The 21,523-nt window shown below is 40.7% G+C and overlaps 1 pseudogene across 1 annotated transcript; it reads right to left on the reverse strand.

Moving 5' to 3' along the window:
- Positions 1 to 15,954: 15,954 nt before the first annotated feature.
- LOC143619075 (1-aminocyclopropane-1-carboxylate oxidase homolog 3-like) lies at positions 15,955 to 18,827 on the reverse strand (annotated as a pseudogene). Its single transcript, XR_013151136.1, has 3 exons — positions 18,361 to 18,827; positions 17,203 to 17,580; positions 15,955 to 16,218 (listed from the first exon to the last, which is right to left on the reverse strand). The product of XR_013151136.1 is annotated as a 1-aminocyclopropane-1-carboxylate oxidase homolog 3-like (transcript).
- Positions 18,828 to 21,523: the final 2,696 nt, after the last annotated feature.

Genomic DNA, 21,523 nt, shown 5'->3' on the forward strand with positions numbered 1-21,523 from the left:
TTCATCGATAATTCATCAACGTTTGTGGGTTTACTTAAAAATAAAAATAAGTTGACAATGTTTACTATTCCATGTGAATAAAAATCTTTAGTTCTGTATACTCTATAGATTAAAATGTTGTTGGTGGTGAAAATTTCTTAATAATATATGTATAATCAGGGCCGTATGGAATGGGGAGGCAAGGAGGTTGACCGCCTTAGACTCGATCATTCTAGAGGACCGAAAATTTTAAAATATATATAATATTTATAAAAGAAAAGTTGTGTTAGGCCCAATCAAAAGTTTTGTTTAAATAATGCTCGATAAGTCAAGCCCAAAATTCAAATCATATACATTACATAACGCTTGATTACTTTTTATATATGAGTTATTGAATTTATATTTTACTTAAAACCCGAATTTATACTCGTCTTCGACACAAAAACTTTTAGCGATTCTTCGAAGACCGCATATTTGTACCACACATCATGCTATTAGATGCTTATTATGTGAACTTGAAATAATAATGCCCTCTTTTCAAATTGCGCATTTTCCTGGGCCAAAAGTTATTATTTATTATTAAATTGTTTTATCATGTAAAATAAACTTTATGGGATTCGCGTTATACATTTCATGTTATGTCGTTACACATTTCATGTTATTATGTCTTACTTTCGGTGGAAGATTATAAATTACTTTTAAAATTACATAATACCCCACAAAGTATCTTTTATTAAGATGTGTCATAAGATGGTGAAGAAACACTAATCGACCCCAGGCAGATTACGGATAATCTGGGGGCTAAATAGATGTTTCCCACGAGGGGTTAGATCCGGCAAAGATGGTTCTTCTGATAACCTGCAAAACAGACACCGTGAGCTCGTCACTGAGAAGGGGGGGTACCTCCTTGTGACCACCCTCCGGCGTGAGAATCAGACTAGATTGCTCTTTAATATAAGTGTATATTAAGAGAATGACTAGAGCAGATATCAGGTAATATATCAAGATATGAGATATGAGATAAGATACAAGATGATCATACCATTCCAAGGTGTTGGAGTATTTATAGCCGAAGGTAGGTTTCCAAGAAGGTACAGCCGGCTGAATAGTGTTCCTGTTCTGCCAACTGTGGGCTACGCACATGCCATGCTGGTGGTTGGTGGATAGGCAGAGGCTGATAGTGACCAGGTCGGCTGTGTACTATTCCTGTTCCACCAACTGCAGGCCATGCATGTCCTCTGACAGGTTGGTGAGTAGGCAGCGGCTAATAGTGACATACAGTACAAGAGCGTGCTGCTCGTCATACTGTTGTCAGTGAGCTGTCGTATCCTTGGTCAGATCTTTTGTCCATACCTCGTCAGGTACAGTACAAAAGATCCTCCAGTATCGTACGGACTGGCTCATTTGGGCGGGAGTTCTCCCGGCTTTGTGCGGGAGTGTTCCCGGCTTGCTCACTCCTTCTTCAGGTGACATTACTGAATTATTATTAAGAGTTAAGTGCCTTGTGCGTGTAGCTTTGCTGCGCAGGTAGCCTTCCCTGATGGCTTGTATCGGAGTACTTCACCATTGAGAGGCTTTTCCTGCGGGAACAGCTTGCGTACTGCGCGTAAGGACGTCACGTCTCTGAGCATGGTGGGTCCTGCGGATCCAGTTGGTTTCTGCGCAGACGTCCCTCTTAATGGTGAGTCTTGCGGGTCCAACTGGGCTCTGCTGGGACCTACCTCTTCAAGTCCCCCCAGTCCAATGTTCTTCTCATGAATTTAATAAGTGAGGTGAACTTTTGGACTTAAGCAAAGGGTTTTGAAAAGGGTTTAGTTTTAAGGTTTTCCATGGGGATTCTTCCCGCGGAAGTCCTAATGTCACGTGCAGAAATTCCCGACTTTCCTGCTTGATCTTTGGGTATGATGCGGGTAGGTCTGTAACCTCCTCGCAAGTCAGGAGCGTTGAGTCCCATTTGTGTAGATTCTCCATGAGGTTTTGGTAGTTTTGAACATAGTGATCAATTATGTTTAAACAACCAATTCCATCTTGGAGCTTCAAACAATCTAGTTCTCGACGTTCCCGCTATGCAGGGATGTTATTCCCGTTTCCGCAAGCATGGCCCGGAAGATCCTTCTTGGTTTCAATTCCCTGCGGAGTGCTAGGTATGTGAAGGGTTTCGCCTTGACACTGTACCCGCACTCGTCTTATAGTTACTTTACTTCCAAGGTATTCATGGCTTCAATTCCCTGCGGGTGCCTAGTATGTGAAGGGTTTTGCCTTGACACTGTACTTGCACCCGTCTTATGGTTACTTGGTTGCCGATGTATTCTTGGCTTCAATTGCCTGCAGGTGCTAAGTATGTGAAGGGTTTTTGCCTTAACACTGTACTCGCACCTGTCTTATAGTTACTTGGTTGCCAAGGTAAGGGGTATTTTCCCGCTTACTTTTGAATCTTTTTGAAATTCGAAGAGTTGGTGAAAGGATAAGAACAGTCCAAACTGTTGAAACGTCGTCCGACGGTTTCTTCTGACAGTGTCAGGACGTGCAGGAAGTTATGGCGACGTGACAGTATATGGTCATTCCAGGCGCTTTTTCAGGCGCGTGGGCGTGATTTTTCCGGCGCGTGGCCGCAAAATTAATGGCACGCGTCCTTTCAACAGCTGTTGCAAGCTTGCTCTTTGCCACGTATCATAGTTTCATTGCACCTGCGATTTCTCTCTTCTCCGCATTAAATTCATCGCATTTATTGCGATGAGTATATAAAGGGGGAGAGGGTCCTTTGTAATCCACACTTTCACTTCTATCTTCTCCTTCTAAGCGATTTCCGGCGAATATTCTCTGAAATCGTTGCCTTTCATCCTTCCAGAATGTCTTCTTTTGCCGAGGAGTCTGACGTGTTCGTCGAGAATCCGTCGCCCACTTCCGATAAGGATGACAAGAGTACTGCTGGCGAGTGCCAGTGTGCTCTTCCGGCTGACCTCTATCAGTACGTCGTCCGGAAGTTCATGCTCGAGCCGTTCGAGCCTGAGTTTCCGGAGCCACACCAGACGGTGTACGATGCCCCCAAGGGCAAGATAGGGGTGTACGCTGCATTCTTCGTTTATGGGAATCTCAGGTTCCCATTGACGAAGTTTGTATACCGTGTCTTGGAGAGGCACGGTGTGCATCTGACGGATGTACACCCGATGGCGATCGCCAAGATCCGCCACTTTGAGTGGGTGTGCCTCATTCTGGGCGTGGAGCCCCACGTAGATCGGATGATGACCTTCTACTCCTGGAGGTGCATCCAGGGGTGGTACACCCTGGTCAATCGGATCAAGGGTTTGAAAATCTGCGCCACCGAGCGCAGTCTTCGGTCGTGGAAGCGGGAGTTTTTTTATATCTCCGCTCGCGTCGTCCCCCTTGCGATGACGTGGAAGCGGAGTGGTTCGCCAAGATCTCCCGGGTCCAGACTCCGGTGTACCGCTTTGCGGAGTCCGGGATGGTGATGCTCGGGATGAGCCGGGTGTGGAAGGAGGCGTCACAGGTTCCCATCGTCCTCGAATACGGTTTGAAATCTATCCCTTACGGTATGCTCTGTCTTCTTTGTTGATATAGGTTTTTCTTCTAACTGTTTCTTTTTTTATTTCAGAGGGGAATGACTTGCAGTCGCTCCTGCAGCCGCGGGAGAGTGATGGTCCCGCTCGGATGGGTACTCGTGTTCTAGATGAGAACGAGTTGCCCATCCTTGAACAGACGGCGGATCGGTTCGTGGAGGTCTACTCGCCAGGCCACGAGATCCTGAGCGCCAGGCGGCCAGGTAAAGAACTTTTTGACCCTCGCCCTCTCAATACTAAAACCTCTGCGGGAATTCCTCTAATCTTGTCATCTTCTGACGAGGAATCCGCAGATGGTCCTTTGTTGGTGCGGAGAAAGAAGGCTGCCGGCGGGAAGGGGAAGGCGAAGGTTGCCTCCACTGCCGATCCGGTGAATCGGTCTGATTCAGAGACCGAAAGCGAGGAGGTGGCGGGGAACCCTGGTGGTGATAAGACCACTGCTCCGGAGGCTGAGACGACTGTCACCTCCGAGCAGCCCAGGACGACGACGGTGAGCGGCGTGAAGAGGCCGGCTCCATCGGGTTCGTCCCCGCCTGTTCGCACCTTTAGGCTCAAGAAAACCCGTAAGTACAAACTTCCTTTACTTTTAACTTCATATCTTTCCGCCATTATACTTATATATCTTGTCTTCGTGCAGGCGTGGATGCTACCGCATTCCAGGGTGGAGCGGGGAGGAGCACCTCCGGACCCATGACGGTAGGCTTGGTCAACCTACCTGAGGCGATGACCCAGGCGACTGCGCCTGCTTCAGTTGGTTCAGTTGCTCACCCAGTTGAGCCAACTGTTCCAACTGTGACGACCTCTCCGCCGGCTATCAGTGCCATATTCACTGATTCTCTCACTGAGCCGGCGGTGAGTGTTTCTGTGGATTCTTCCGCAGCCACGGCCGCGGTTGTGAGTTCACCTCCGGTGAGTTCACCTCCGCTGATTTCTACCGCGGCGGCCTCCGCTATGCCTCCTCCGGCGCCAGCGACTACGGCCGGTCCTTCAGGTATGTCCGGGGTTGGGGCGTCAAGCCAATCTCTGCCTCCTTCCCATCTGCCTGACCTCTTGGATGGATATCCGTTAGGTTCGGGTGATGGGTTTGGCGGCTACAGGCCTGTCGTCGACCCTACAGGTGCATAGGGTTATTTTGGCCTTTATTTTATATATATATATATATATATATATATATATATATATATATTTTATCATCTTTTCCTAACTGCATTTTGCTTTTGCAGTGTCGGATTTCAATGAAGTGTATGTTCCACGATGGAACATCCGCCGAGGAACAACCCTTCGGACGCCTGTAGAATGCGTCGAATGGGCGCGCCACGCCGCCCCCGCCGGTGCGCTGGGGGAAGCCATGTCCAGCTACCAGGAGGGTAGGCTGTCGAATGAACTGCGGATTCTCCTTGCCCGGATGCAGCCGCGCGTCGAGTTACTTTGTCGTGAAAACGACAAGTTAAAGACGGCGGAAGTGGCTCAGGCGCGGGCCATCCGGGAGGAGAACAAGAGGCTTGCCGCAGTGGCTGCGGAAAAGGAGAAGGCCTTCCAGGCCCTTGAAGTTGAAGTTCAGGCCCGTCTCGAGGCCCGTTCCAAGGCTGCCCAAGCTGTTAACAAACAGCTTCGGCTGGCTAAGGAAACTGCACGGAACGCAACTGAGAGGGCCACCAAGGCTGAAGCTGTTGCTGAGCCTCTACGCATTGAGAACGAGGAGCTTAAAGCCAAGCTAGAGAGGCTCCAGCAGGCTCATGATGCCTTGGCTATGGAAGACGCCAAGAAGCTCCAAGAGATCTTGGACCAGAGGGGCATGCTTGACCACACTGAGCGGAAGCTAAAGGGCGTTGAAGAGGCTGCTGCTAAGGAAGTGTTGCTCGCCAACCTTAACAAAAGTGAAGCCGAACGCGCCCGTAACCAAGCTCAAGCTGCCCTCCAGGAGGCTCTGGTTGCCAAGGAATGGCTTCTTCGAGAAGCGTTGTCTCAGGTATGCGTAATTTCATATCTTTACGCTTTTCTTTGTACATAGAAAATGTTTTGATACTTGTATTTTTTCTTGTAGGTTGTGCATCGAGTCTTCACGGACACATCATACGACGATGCCATGAGCGCAGCCCTCAACGCTTCTCATGAGGATGGGGAAAAGGCCGGCTTCCTGCTTGGTCTAGGGTTCGTTGAGAAGGGCATCCCGCCTTCCAACTTCCCTTTATACGATGTGGATACTGAAGCTGTATATGACCAAGCAGTGAACCAGTATGCCGCCTTCCTGCATCCGGTGGTGGAGAAGGTGAACGAAGTTGCTGCTGCTGCTGATGATGGGCTAGCCATTCTAAAGACCTTCCTTGAACCGCCACGGCCAACTGATGGTGCGGGTACAAGTGGGTTTGGAGGGAGTGGTCCTGAAGCTTGAACCTTAAGATCCCTTCCCACTGTTAGGATAGGTTTACATTGTATAGATTTATATTCATGTAGGCGGGTAGTTACCCGGCCATTCTTGTAGTGAATTATTATGAAATATAAATCTCTGTGCTGGTAAGACCGCTACTTTCACTGGATGACTTGCTTTATAAACGTTATATGACTTGCTTATGCATACTTTAGTTTAAATTAGCAACCTTCCAAGTGTTCTGAATAAGTTAACCTTTGAACGTGGTAGATAATAGGTTGAAGTTTTGCTTCCTCCTTCGTGATTGTGAGGGTAAGACCGTCACTTGCACTTAGTAGGATGGCTAAACTTTACCTATATCTCACCTGCGTGGAGGTTTTCCTCATCTTAGAAATTTTCTAAGTGTTTATAATAAGTTAACATTTGATCGTGGTAGATAATAGGTTAAAGTTTTGCTTCCTCCTTCGTGATTGTGCGGGTAAGACCGTCACTTGCACTTGGTAGGATGGCTAAACTTCACCTATATCTGACCTGCGTGGAGGTTTTCCTCATCCTTCCGTTAGAAATTTTCTAAGTATTTTGAATAGGTTAACCGTTCGACGCGTGGTTGTCAATAGGTTAGTTCGGTTTCTTCTATCATGATTTGTGCGGTTAGGACCGGCACTTTCATTTAGTGGGATCACCAAACTTTACCTATAACTGACCTGCGTGAAGGTTTTCCGTTTATTGTGTTTACGCGGGTTTTGCCGCCGTCCACACGCAACGATTTCTTTACACTTATTTATGCGGTGAAAACCGGCATCAGTGTTTTGAATAAATTAACCGTTCGACGCGCGGTTGTCAATAGGTTAGTTCGGTTTCCTCTATCATGATTTGTGCGGGTAAGACCGGCACTTTCATTTAGTGGGATGACCAAACTTTACCTATGACTGACCTGCGTGAAGGTTTGCCGTTTTTTGTGTTTATGCGGGTTTTACCGCCTTCCACAAGCAACGACTTACTTCCCTACTTATGTATGCGGTGAAGACCGGCATATCAGTGTGGAAAGTTCGTAAGTATAAATGTAAGACCGTCAGCGTCAATGTGATAAGAGAATCATTTCCATTAGAAGTGGCTCTGGGCCTTTTCTTTTACAAGTTTGGAATTGATCTACATGTAGATTGTGTAATTGAGCTCCCTTCGATGTTCTTGGGAGTGTCATCGAGCCTTTCGAGCCGATATGCACTTGGTTCGGAATCTCGTTGTTTACGCAGTATGTAGTCTCCAACATTGAAGCTGCAGTTTTATTCGTGTTTTCCCCAACTGGGGTTCTACACGTATCAGCCTGCTCAGCGTTCGTTACGCCACGAGGTGCGCGAGCGTCCCATCTCTGACAAATGCTTCGACGATGTCCTTCACGTCTGTGCATTCTTCAGTGTTGTGGCCTTTTGTCCCGTGAAAGTCACAGTATTTGCTCCGATCAGCATTGTGACGATGTCGGATTATTGGAGCCTTTGGCCATGGGAGCTTCTCAGTGGCGAATATCTCGGTGACGCTTTTGGTGAGTGGCGTCCATCTGGAGTTCTGGTTCGACTGTACGTTATCCCTTCCGCCTAACCGATGTTGCAAGCCGGATGAGGTGTCAAAGTTTACTCTTGACTGCCAAATGCCTAGCTTCCGCTTTTTGTTTAGTCGGGCGGTAAGGACGTTGTCTTCTCTTGTTTTCTGGGTGTAGAGGTTTGTGCTCTGGGGGAGATCTCTACCCAGTTGCTTCTCCGTTTCCGCAAAGCGTTTAGCTGCTGTCATGATGGCATCCCATGTGGACGGCATGCCATCTTTACCTGTTAAGGTGCGGATGAGCTCTGGGTCGTTCGCGCCCTCGATGAAAGCAGCGCGAACAAGATCTTCGCTAATAGTGCCCAGACCTAGCTTCTTTGAATTGAAGCGCGTGATGAAGTCTAGTAAAGACTCATCTTCCTCTCGGATGCAGTTGAGGATTGTCCATTGCTCTTCGGTATACTTTCTTTGTTGGCTGAAGTGTTGGCTGAACTTCTGCTGGAAGTCTGCCCAATCGTAGATGTGGTGGACCGGTAGACGATCGAACCACGCTCTAGCTGCCCCAACAAGCGTCATTTGGAACATGTAACACCACGTAGGTTCCGTCCAACTACTGACGGTTGCCCCCGCTATGAATCTGTTCAAATGATCGTCTGGATCAGATATAACATCGTAAGTGCCGATGTTGGACATCTGTTTGGCACTTTTCGGGGCGATTGCTTCCGCAATGTCCTTTGCAAATTTGGACGTTCCCGCCTTTGCAGCAGTTGGTCTAAATGCTTTGGAGAAGTCACGTGGGTTTCCACCCGCGTTTTTTGGTTTGAAGGTTTCTCCAAAATGCCTTCTCGGTTGGGAGTCCGTTTCCTTACGCTTCCCTTTCGTCCTATGACGAGGGTTTGCGTCACTATCGGATTCCTCCGAATCATCGTCCAAGTACTCTCCGAATTCCTCAGCCTGTTGGAGTGAACGTAAGCGTTCATCCAACTCAGCTTGGAATTCTTTTTGACGTGCTTCCGCCCACGCTTTAACTTTATCGAGTGTTTGGCGGGGGAGCCTCGTTTGTTGTCTCTCTAACTGGGTATCGGTGAATCCCGGGGAGAAATTATTTACTGCACTCGCCCCAGCTCGGGTAACTGGGGTAGTGTTCGTAAAATTTATTGCACTTGCCCCGGCTTGGGTAACCTGGGTAGTGTTCGTAAAAACTGTGTACTCGCCGGTGTTCCCCCCAGTAGCTGGGGTTGTGGTTACCGGGGCTTCTTGGTCACTCGTTGGCCTTGGCAACGGAGTAACCTTAACCATCTTTCCAGAAGTTTGAAAAATCTGTAAAAAGAATAAGTTCTAGCTTTTATGCACGGATAGCGCCAATGAAGAAACACCAATCGACCCCAGGCAGATTACGAATAATCTGGGGGCTAAATAGATGTTTCCCACGAGGGGTTAGATCCGGCAAAGATGGTTCTTCTGATAACCTGCAAAACAGACACCGTGAGCTCGTCACTGAGAAGGGGGGGTACCTCCTTGTGACCACCCTCCGGCGTGAGAATCAGACTAGATTGCTCTTTAATATAAGTGTATATTAAGAGAATGACTAGAGCAGATATCAGGTAATATATCAAGATATGAGATATGAGATAAGATACAAGATGATCATACCATTCCAAGGTGTTGGAGTATTTATAGCCGAAGGTAGGTTTCCAAGAAGGTACAGCCGGCTGAATAGTGTTCCTGTTCTGCCAACTGTGGGCTACGCACATGCCATGCTGGTGGTTGGTGGATAGGCAGCGGCTGATAGTGACCAGGCCGGCTGTGTACTATTCCTGTTCCACCAACTGCAGGCCATGCATGTCCTCCGACAGGTTGGTGAGTAGGCAGCGGCTAATAGTGACATACAGTACAAGAGCGTGCTGCTCGTCATACTGTTGTCAGTGAGCTGTCGTATCCTTGGTCAGATCTTTTGTCCATACCTCGTCAGGTACAGTACAAAAGATCCTCCAGTATCGTACGGACTGGCTCATTTGGGCGGGAGTTCTCCCGGCTTTGTGCGGGAGTGTTCCCGGCTTGCTCACTCCTTCTTCAGGTGACATTATTGAATTATTATTAAGAGTTAAGTGCCTTGTGCGTGTAGCTTTGCTGCGCAGGTAGCCTTCCCTGATGGCTTGTATCCGCAGCTGCGGGAACAGGCGGAGTACTTCACCATTGGGAGGCTTTTCCTGCGGGAACAGCTTGCGTACTGCGCGTAAGGACGTCACGTCTCTGAGCATGGTGGGTCCTGCGGATCCAGTTGGTTTCTGCGCAGACGTCCCTCTTAATGGTGAGTCTTGCAGGTCCAACTGGGCTCTGCTGGGACCTACCTCTTCAGATGGCAAATCAACCAAGGTTAAAAGTCCATCGTTCATTCGTTCCTCATGTCACTAGAATGTGTTACTTAACAAGCATGGTTATAAGAAGACATATTTACGCAGTTAGTCCTAACATTTTCCTAAGGTAGCTCTAAGGTTTAAAAGTCCCTAGTATGAGTACTAAAGTTTTAATTTAGTAACAATGTTAGCTACTAACTTTAACTTCCGTTAAGTATTAAGAGAAATGATAAGCATGGGCAAAAAAGTTGAGGTCATTTTTGTCTTTATACATTTTCACTCAAATTGCTATACTGGTCAGAATTAAGATCACTTCAAGTTCTTTTTTCTTTTTGTAACATGATCGGTGTTAGATAGCCATCTTGGCTTAATTTTTCCTTCAACCGCAATTTCATTCATTACTATCTTGGTTGTTTCATAACTAACATTTACTAATTAAATTAACCCATTTGTACATTGTTCAATTGGTTGAACTTACCTTATAAGTTATAAGACTCGAATATTTTCGTCATTTTTGTAGGTTCATTCTCATTCGGCTAGGTGCCCACTTTGGATAACGCTTCACAATATCCCAAGCCCTCGTGTGGCAAACAATGTCTTATATTTTTTTAACCTATTCAGCATTAGCCAACTTGTAAACATCGGTGTCACTGGTACATCACTCTTCTAATTGATGTAGAGGTCGTTGTAAATACCAGTAAGCATTAATATTTTCCTATTTATATCCCACTTCAAAGTGAGGGAATAGTGTTGCCGATACTTGTTACAACCTCGCATGAAATTAATTTGTTCGTAACGCGTTTCCAAAAACATGATGAGGTTTGTGAATTATCTACAGTTATAGAAAAACTTATTTGACGATTAACAAATATTTATATAAAAAAAATAATCTATAGATCCTCCAAAACATCAACCCAAACGCATACTAAAGCGTCTTCGATGTCCACGGTATAACCATGTGATTGAAATTGATTGTTTGGATGCATTTCTTTGAAATTGTATGCATAAAGTTAAAGAGGTAGAGATAATTGTCGTAATGGCTCACGCGGGCGCACGAAATTTGCGGGATGAGAGGGTGGCACGGTGTTCACGTTGCTACCTTTTGTGTATTGGCCGATAATAATCATACCTTCAAAAATTACTACCAACGGTCCAACCTTTCAACTATTTTTGTCTCAATGGTTCTCCATTAAAAAATACTAAATGCCGTTATGTTTTTTTCCGAGTTTCAAACAGATGTTTTAGGGCTTTTGATCGGAAGAAGGATACGAGTCAACTAATGTAAAACTTATCTTGAAACGAAGATCCAAACGACGAAACAATGATTTAATTCGGGTGTTTGAATTTCCAATTAACAAAAATCAATCCATTTGATACATCGTTTCGAGATAAGTTTTACATCAGTTGACTCGTATCATTCTTCCGATCAAAAGCCCTAAAACATCAATTTGAAACTCCGAAAAAAACGTAACTGCGTTAAGTGTTTTTTAACGAAGGACCATTGAGACAAAAATAGTTGAAGGGTTGGACCGTTGGTGATTTTTAAAAGCGAGATTATTATCGGCCAATACACAAAAGATGAGATTATCTATTTCCAAATTGTCTTTACATAATCACTATTTTTTTTAACAACCCATCTCTCTATAGATACTTTATACCAAAAAGATACATGGGGCCGCCACGATCCGTTTTTATAGTACTTGACCAAGAACCGTCTCTAAAAAATGCTGATAAAACCGGATGATGTGGTATCTTTTGAGGGCTAAATGCACCCGAAACTCATCTATTGCGGATGCTCAAAGATGAAAGCATGATTTTTTTAAAACCCAAATTTTTAATGGACATGAAAACATAAATTTTATTTACATTTAAGTATAACAAAAAGTTGTCAATCACCAACCGAAAGATTTGGGTTGCGTCATATAAAGGTGTATTTATTGGTGTACCATGCACTTTATTTTATGTGATGTATAAAGAACTTTAAACGTATAGGAAATATATAAGTTTTTTTTTTAACGATGACTTTCTTGTATGTTCAAACATATATGTTTAGTTTTATGTGATTTTGTTACAAATTGAAAGAGAATGAACAAGGCATGAACAAGCATTATGGGTAATATGAAGATTGAGATATAAAAAAATTGTTTTGAATTATATTTGTAAATATAGATTTATAATAATAAGTGATTTTTAAGCGCACAATATGTGTATAAAGTGTTTGGCGTATACATTAAAAGGACAATATAGTTTGATCAAAAAACCGGTTTCAGCCAAACCGGTTCCAAACCGACCCAGCTCACTGATCTTGTGCCGGTTCCCCTTTTGGAACTACCAAAACGGTTTTTAAACCGGACCAATTTGAAAAAAAACAGTTTTAAATCAAACCGAATCGGTTCTGACCAGTTCGAACATTCATCTCTTAAACCGATTTCTAAACCGAACTGGTTTGGTTCAAACCTGTTTTGACCAGGCTTTGACCAAACCGTTTCGGTTTAGAAACCGATTCGGTTTGAAAAAAAAACCCGATTTTGTACACCTCTATTCATCACACATCTCATCCAAATTGGGCTGCAATCAAAATGTATTTCTTTGGGTCGTAGTCAGTTAGCAACAAAAAACCATAATAACTACTAACCAGGCCCATTAAGAAAGTTAGCGAGTTTTAATTATTTAAGTGTTAACTTTAATGAATACTTTTATTCGATACTAGAATAATAACTGTGAATTGGCAATTGGGTAAAGGGCTGTTCACGAGTCGAGTCAGGATTGTTTTGAGTCCGGGCTTGAAATTAAACGAGGCAACTTAGCTAGGCTCTAGCTCGATTTTGAAGTTAAACGAGCTTAAGATCTAGCCAACAAGCCGAGCCATGACTCGAGCTGAGCCTGGATCGATTTTGGCTCGGCTACAAAAATGATCCAAATAAGCTCATAATGTTTCAAATCAACTTTTTATAGCTAGTTTTATTCGAGCTTTTATCGAGCGAGCCACGAGCCCGAGCAAGACTAGCCGGAGGGTGGCGCCAGTTGGACCGTCGGCCGGGGCACGTAGTTTTTAGGGGCCAAAATTTTTTGTATTTATATTTTTATATATACATTTAAAAAATAAAACTTATAAAATATGAATTGCTCTTTACCATCTTATAATTATTGGGTCCGGAATTATTTTTATCCATAATCCATTTAATTAATTTTATATTATTGGGCCCAAACTAAAACTAAAAACTAAAAAAATTAAATAAAACCCGATGTAAAATAAAAGAAATAGCGGTCGATTGAAATTTCTCTTTGGTTCCTTCCTTCTTTGCGAATGCTGAACAACGACCAACCCAGCCGACCACCACTGTTGGTTCGTTGTTAACCACCAGGCTCCTCCACGGTTGATCAAGCTAGCCATTTCGGTTGATCAAGCTAAATCCTCGGAGACGGCCCTGAGCCCGAGCTTCCAGCCTCGAGCTTTTTGAACAGCCCGGTTCATATTTATTCTTGTGATTATTATTTGCTAATTATGTTAATTGACGAACAGGTTATAGCATATTATGCAATAGTTAATAATTTCAACTTACTTAGGCGTAGTTAGGGAAAACACAATTTGTATGAATTTATACATGTTTCTCGTGAATACGATACCCTACTTACTCTAGTTACCTAAGTTATTTAGGTTTTTGCATGAATTAAGCGGCGATCATCACCAGTCAATTAGCTAAGAGATAAGTGCAAATTTCATGTTAAATTTTGTACACGATAATTGTTAAGTTCATAAAGAATCACCAACCTAAGATACTATCAATATGCGTTGGGTTTAATAGTTGTGGATGATAGAAGAAATTTATAGTTAAACGTGTTTAAAAAAAAGAGATTTTAGGATAAGTGTCATGTTAGGAAGTTTTCACCCCAATGTTACGCTCATAAACAAGGATGTGAGCTCCCTTTGCGTAAAGCAATCAATATTGTTTGGTACTCGATAGAAGATGTTGGATGATACAAATGGTGCAAGTATCTCATGTGTCTCGTTGAGATGGTTGGACAACCCTCATTTAAGTGACGCTAAAAGGGTGCTTGAAATACTTTAGTCGAATGTTAATCTCTTGGTCGATTCCGAAGGTTAGACAAATTTTATTGATGAACAAACGAGACGTGTTCTCTTTTTCCTCGAAATTTGACTAACCATTGTCCTGAAAAGAAAACTGACATGAGCATGGAAAGATTTGACTCGAATTAAAAGTATGAAAAAACTTGATTATTTTTAAGGTGTATTGGTTTTTATTAATTCCAACTATCATCATTTGGTCAATGTCGGTCCCAGCTAACGAATTGGCTGATAACGATCCCACGTTTTATTGTATTTGTTCCCAATTGTCCGCGATTAACAGAATTCTAACGACATTAGTTGCAGGTCGCCGAAAAAAAAGTTTTTAGCCAAAAAACTCACATTTATTCCGGAAAACTAAACATTTTCGTCCCAAACGTCTTTGTAGCATTAGATCAGACCTTTAGAATCCCTTTCTAGTAAACGCCCCAATTATTGATGTCGTCGGAACCCTAAAATCATCGTCGGAACCGGTTGGTGGTGTTTGGTTGGTGATGAGTCAGTTGATGGTTGTGTTCAGGTGGAGTTTTCCGGCAAAAAAAAAGTATGACTTTTCCGGCCAAAAGCATTTTTTCGACGACCTGCAAGTAACGACTTTAGAATTTTGTTAACCAAGATGGGGCTGCCAATAGCCAACTCATTAGTTAAGACTGACAATTTTTTTAATAATATTATACAATTAAAAGTTGATTGTCTTGAAATTTTAGAGATTTTATTATTTTAAAGTGGGTGGCGTGATAAATATAACAATGAATCTAGTCGTAGTCAATATATATATATTTTTAGTGTTCTTTTAGATAAGCATAGTTTTCAAAAGAGTACACTTATTCAAACATATATTTCACATCATCATCATCGAACTCAGTATATCCCACCAATAGCAATGCTATGGTAGGGTCTGAGGAGGGTAAGATGTAGACAGCCTTACCTTCCCATAGGGATAGAGAGGCTGCTTCCGGTGAGACCCCCGGCTCGATAGTAGTTTTGCATCAAGCCTTGGACATAAGGCACATAGCACTCAATCATTGGGACACCGGCTGATCGGTGCATGTGCCCTTGTCTTTCGGCTATCAACGCCACCACATGATGCCTGATTAACCTTCCGCCACTTTTAACGTTATTTTCACGAGATTAGTAAAATAACGTCAAAATTAGTGCAATTTTACTTTTGCCCACCCGAGGGTTCACACATATATACATTATATGCGCGCACCGCAAACAGGGCGTATATATTTCACATTATCGATATTTCCAATTTTAATCGGTGGTTATCTTGACGTATACACAAAGAGTTCTAACTTCTAATTATTTGGATGTGATTTCTTTTGACTTATTCATCACCTTTTGTTTAAACACTACAAGAGTTCTAAATTCTAATTATTTGGATGTGATTTCTTTTGACTTATTCATCACCTTTTGTTTAAACACTACAAGTAAATAAGATTAAATTGTGGTTTTCGTTCATCTGATTTGTTTAAATTTGCGGTTTTAGTTCACTAGTTTCAAATCTGTGATTTTCGTTTATATGATTTCATTTCACTTACAATTAAACCGGACCCCACTAACCCCGTTAAGTCTAATCGTTAAACTCATCAGCGTGCCCCTCTCGTGAGGGGCAATTTTGTCCTACCTTTTCCCAAGTACACCTCAGCCCCTCACGCGGGGGGCTTGCGAATTAGGGTTGGGGTTTATTTGGGGAGAAAAAGAACAAAAATGCCCCTCATGTAAGGGGCACACTGATGGGTTTAACGACCAGACTTAACGAGGTTAGTGGGGTCAGGTTTAATTGCAAGTGAAATGAAACCACGGGGACGAAATCGCAGATTTAAAACTATTGGACTAAAATCGCAGATTCGGACAAACCACATGGACGAAAACCACAGTTTACTCAATAAATAATTTTATTATGAATAAAAATTTAATGGGTATGTTTGTGTGTTCTTTGTTCATTACTGTTTGTATAATGAAATCTACAAGCAATTTCAAACATACATAATATTTTACATCAAATGATACAAGTATTCAAATATTCAAATAATCATACATACATCATGCCTTTGTATTATCAACTTTGTAGAAATTGGTTAATGTTTTCCCATCAAGTTCCTTAGTGAAAAACCTTCTCATGTAATCTTCATACACGAATTCCCGATAAACCGCAGGTTTTGTGCTAGACACGAGCTCTGGGAACGGCTCGTATAGCTTATCTCGATTGGTTGGATTGAAAAACACAGCGATGGAAACACGTGCCCCTTCGGCAGGGTTTTCTAATACACGATGTTGTACGCTTTTGTATTCATCGTTTGACATCATCTGTAAATTTAAACAATGCGTGCATATGTATCAATTAGTTCGTGTAAGCGATTACTTGAATTTGTGCTTTTGAATAGGATATAACCTCGGTTGCGAGAGCATGGATAAAAGTGAAATAAATGAGTCAAACCGCGAAATCAACTCCAATTAAATAGCTCAAATCAAGAGCTTGAGCCCGAGCTCGAGCTAAATATAAGTTTGTTTATTAAGCGAGTCTAAGCCCAAGATTCACTTATCGAACACGAGATCGCTCGCGAGCCCAAACACGCTCATTATTTATATAGTTTTTATTTAAAGCATTAACTATTTATTTATATAAAAATTATAGTTATAGATAAAATGTTGTAAAAATAGCTAAAAAATTGATGTTAAGTTACTAAAACAAAAATATGTATTTAATTGTTTTTATATAGTTGTTAGTATATTAAATATTCATTTATATAATACTAATTATTATTATTATTATTATTATATAAAAAATATGATAAAAATAACTTTTATTAAATTGTATATTATGTATCTATAAAAGTAACAAATGTATATAATTATTAATATATAAATAGTTAACGAGCTGAGCTAAGCCATGCTCGAGCTTGAATTCTATTCATGAGTCAAGCTCGAGCTTTAGAAATAAAGCTCGAAACGAGTTGAACCCGATCTTTAAAAACTTCTCATGAACCAAACTCAAGCTTTAAAAAATATAGCTCGAAACAACTTGAGAGAGCTGTGCACGAGCCCAACTCGATCTGTTACACGCCTTTAAAGTTGATAAAACCAGCAGTTCTAGTTTGGTTAAAATAAAAAAATTTCTATACTATAAAAAAATATTTATAAATGTATATAAATTTATTTATAAATAAAAAAGCGCCAAGCCAAGCCCGAGCTATAAAAACTATTTATGAGCCTAGCTCGAGTGTTAAAAATAAAGCTCGAAACGAGCCAAACCGCTTGAGCTCTCGTAAGTCAAGCGAGCCGCATGTTTACCTGAAATAGATCACCAATATTAACAACAATAGCACCATGAACAGCCTCAACATCAGCCCACTCATCACCACACTTAACCTGCAGCAACCCCCCAACTTCATTCTGCACCACCATGGTCAACACCCCGGGATCGGTGTGCGACGTCAGCCCGACCGTGAGCTCCGGTTGCGGACACGGTGGATAATAATGTGATGCAAATACCCTCCCTTCCAAACATGTCAACTCCTTCAATCTATCACTCTTTACACCCAAACCTTCACACAATATAGACATTAGCTCTTCTCCTAACCCGACCGCCGCCTTGTCCCATTCCGCGAGTGCGGTCCTACACATCTCGGGTACCGCCTCCCATTCGGGCTCCACAGGTGACATCCGCACCTGCATGCAGGGGTGTGCATGAAACAAAAAAAAACATATTCAAAAATGAAAAAAACCGGAAATATTATATATATATATATATATATATATACACTGAAACAAAAACGACGGGTTTGATTTTATTCGACTCAAAATTTTCAAGCTCAAATAATAAAACCGAAAAAAACCAAAACCGAACCCAAACTGAAAACTGAAACCAAATGTTTTTCAAAAATTCAAAAACTGAAGTTTTGTTTTTTGGTTCGGATTTAACCCAAACCCGACCGAACAGAACTGAAGCCAAATCAAGAAACCAAAGCCGAACAATTTTAAAAATTGAAGTTTCATTTTTTTGGTATGTTTTTAGCCAAAAACCAATCAAATTGAACCGAATTTCTAGATTTTTATTTTTTTTCTTTTATTTTAAGAAATTCATAAAAACCTGATATACATGTAACTTAAATAATCTAGCATAAATGTATAATAGTAATTTACTTATTAATTATCAAAATGATTTAGGCTCATATATATTTAACTTGGGCCAATATTTTTTCCCGTCACAAAATTTTCAAACTCAAATCATGAAGCCGAAACCGAACCCAACCAAACTGAAAAACCGAAAACGGAGAGTTTTCAAAAGAATTCAAAAACCGAAGTTTTGTTTTTTTGGTCCAGTTTTAACCCAAAACCAACCAAAATGGACCAAACTCCAACCGAAAAACCAAAACCAAAGGATTTCCAAAAACCGAAGTTTCTTTTTTTAGTTCGGCTTAACCCAAACCGACCCATGCACACATTTACCTGCAAAGTGTCTCGCCAGCTGGCAGCTTTTGACTGAAACAAGTCAAAGTTGGTGGAATAGGCTGCTCCTTTACCTGCCTCTCTATGATATGATAGAATCTCATCTTATACTCCGTCGATTGCTCAAAAAAATTCTTCATCGAACTAACAGCCGAATCGATTATATTTAATGGAATACTATGATTCACAATCTGGAAAAACCCAAGCGTGGAAGCCTATCGTCGAATTTGGTCAACGACCGTTGACTTTTTTCCGGATAAGTCAATAACTGGAACCGTTAACCTAGGACGGTTTTTGGGTTTCGGGCTAGGGAGATTCTCGGGCGGGTGGTGGAAGAAGCGAGGGATGGCAGTGACCCCAGAATCTACGAGTCCTTTAACGCCGATTTTTGATTCGTCGAATTGTTTCACTTCTATGAGACGGTTGTAGTCGTGCTCGTGTTCGTGTTTAATAGTAACGGGTGCCATGATGATTAATGTTATTATGAATATAAACACTAATATGAGTTTTGGAGTTTGTATTGAAGGTACAAGATTTAATTGATAGTGAAGTAACGTATTAAATATGGAGGTTCATGTTTGGAAAATGACAAAAATACCCACTTTGATCATGACAATCTACAAAATTAACCAGTCTTTTTTCTAACTCAATGATCGAGTGACACTTGTCAAGAATGTTTCCTGTTGGCATCTAATTTATGACCCGCCCGACGAAAATTTTCCAGGTGTAGACTGGATTTTTCTAATCTGGGTGCCGGATGGATTTTTCTAGGCGTTACCTACTTTTGCTTTTTTTAAATGAATTTTTATATTGAGGTAACTTTTTAATAAGATCCTTCGAGAAACCGGATTGTTTTACGGGTTTAAGGCGACTACCTAGTTATACTTTGATAAGTGTCCTATTATGCATAGCACATCTGGACAACTCTATATATTTGACATTTAAAGATCAAAATTCAAAATATAAATGTAAAAATACAAAATTTTAAAGGTTTGTTGGATTTTTAATAATCCATATTGACTGGTATTGGCCGATAATAATCCCAATTCATTTTATCACTGCTGGTCTTCCCAAATTTAAAAAGGTTGGCCCCTAGTGGTCCCAAATTTCAAACTAATGTTTTAGGGTTTTTGATCGAAATGTGGATACGGGTCGATTGATGTAAAGCTTTGTTCAAAACGGTGCTCCAAAACGACGAAACAATGCTTCAATTCGGTTGTTTGAACTTACAATTAACAAAAATCAAGTCGTTTGGATCACCGTTTCGAGTTAAGTTTTACATCAATCGACTCGTATCCTATTTTGGAACAAAAACCCTAAAAAATAGTTTGAAATTCGGAAAAAAGTATAATGCCGTTAAGTCATTTTTAACTTGGGACCATTGGGGGCCAACTTTTTTAAATTTGAGACCGCCAATGATGATAAGATGAATAGGAATTATTATCGGCCAATGCCAATCAATAGGGATTATTAAAATCCAATAAACCAATTTTAAAAACTAGGATTAATCTGGTAGCCGCCTGAAATAGTCACATGAGTTTAGGAGTGTTTATGTTGAAGAGTAAATTGCGGTTTTCATCCCTATGGTTTGTTCAAATCTGCGGTTTTAGTCCAATAGTTTCAAATTTACGATTTTTGTCCCTGTGGTTTCATTTCACTTGCAACTAAACCCGAATTTTCTAATCCCGTTAAGCCTGGTCGTTAAACCCATCAACATATCCTTCACGTGAAGGGTAGTTTTGTGACTTTGTCATTTTTCTCCCCAAATAAACCTCAGTCCTAATTCGCAAGCCCCTTCACGCTGATGGGCTTATCGGTTAGACTTAACAGGATTAGTGAATTCAAGTTTAATTGCAAATGAAATACCACCACAAGAACGAAAATCGCAAATTTAAAATTATTACACTAAAATCACAGATTTAGACAAACCACAAAAACGAAAATCACCGTTGACTCTATATTGAAACTATAAGATTTAATTGATAGTGAAGTAACGTGTTAAATATGGGTTCTATGCTGAGATTAAGGCAACGTAATAGGTTTGTATGTATATGCACGTGTTTGACTATTTAAATGTCGTGTAAGGTTAACCAATGTTTTGTGTTTTTGTAGGGACCAAATAAACTGTCACCAAGATTGTTGGGACTTGGGAAATGTAGTAATGCACAAAATAAAAACGTTTTTAAGTTTTCTTAAAATTATATTTGGTTGGTATTATAATTAAATAATTTTAACGGAAATATAAGTAAGATAACGATTTCATCTGCATATGACAATGAAACTCGAACACGATTGAGATATTTGAAATTCAAAACATCTGGGACATATATAGGCGGGAATTGAGTATTACATATGAGATTATTTTTAAAAGTTACGTAGGTTTGGGATTACATGATATACCATTTACCAACTTATATATCCAACATGATTTTTTTTCTTTATTAATTTTTTGTGTGTATATATAAGGGGTGGTTCATACGAGAAGTCAAGTTACAATAAGAAGTGCGAGAAATCAATCTGGGCCATTGATTATGTGTAACAAATAGATTAGAAAAATTATGGCAAACTTGTACTTATAAAGAAATTAATCTACCAAAATTTAAATGAAGAAGGGTAGTTTTGTATTTGCTTTGTAAAACTTAAGTCATTAAAAACATTTATTTGTTATTATTACTAACTAATTGAAAATTATCTATAAATTTTTTTAGTTGTTATTTTATAATTAAAGTTATTAATCAAACTAATGTTAAACAAATATTGTTAAATACTATAATATCATAAATCATATTTATTCAAATCCATTAAATATTATATATTGCTTACACAGATTTATGCATTACATACACAGATTCATGTATTGTGTAGGTAGAATCATGAATGCGTATGTGAAAATTGTATAATGTAGGCTATTAGCATGATTTGTTATTTATTATATGTAGTCTAATGTGAAAAATAAAAAAAAATTATTTTGTATTGTGTACGGTTTATATATGTACTGTGTAAGTTGTATCACGAATGTGAATGTGAAAATTTTACAAATGTAGGTTATTATCATTATCCGTTATTTATTATATGTAGTTTAACGTAATAAAAAATGTTTATTCAGTACTGTGTAGTCTTATATATGTACTTTTTAGGTGGCATTTTTAATTATGTATGTCTA

The sequence above is a fragment of the Bidens hawaiensis genome, unplaced genomic scaffold (genome assembly GCF_021521415.1).
Source record: "Bidens hawaiensis isolate Kalapana, Puna unplaced genomic scaffold, B.hawaiensis_p1.1 tig00002414_1, whole genome shotgun sequence".
NCBI lineage: Eukaryota > Viridiplantae > Streptophyta > Magnoliopsida > Asterales > Asteraceae > Bidens > Bidens hawaiensis.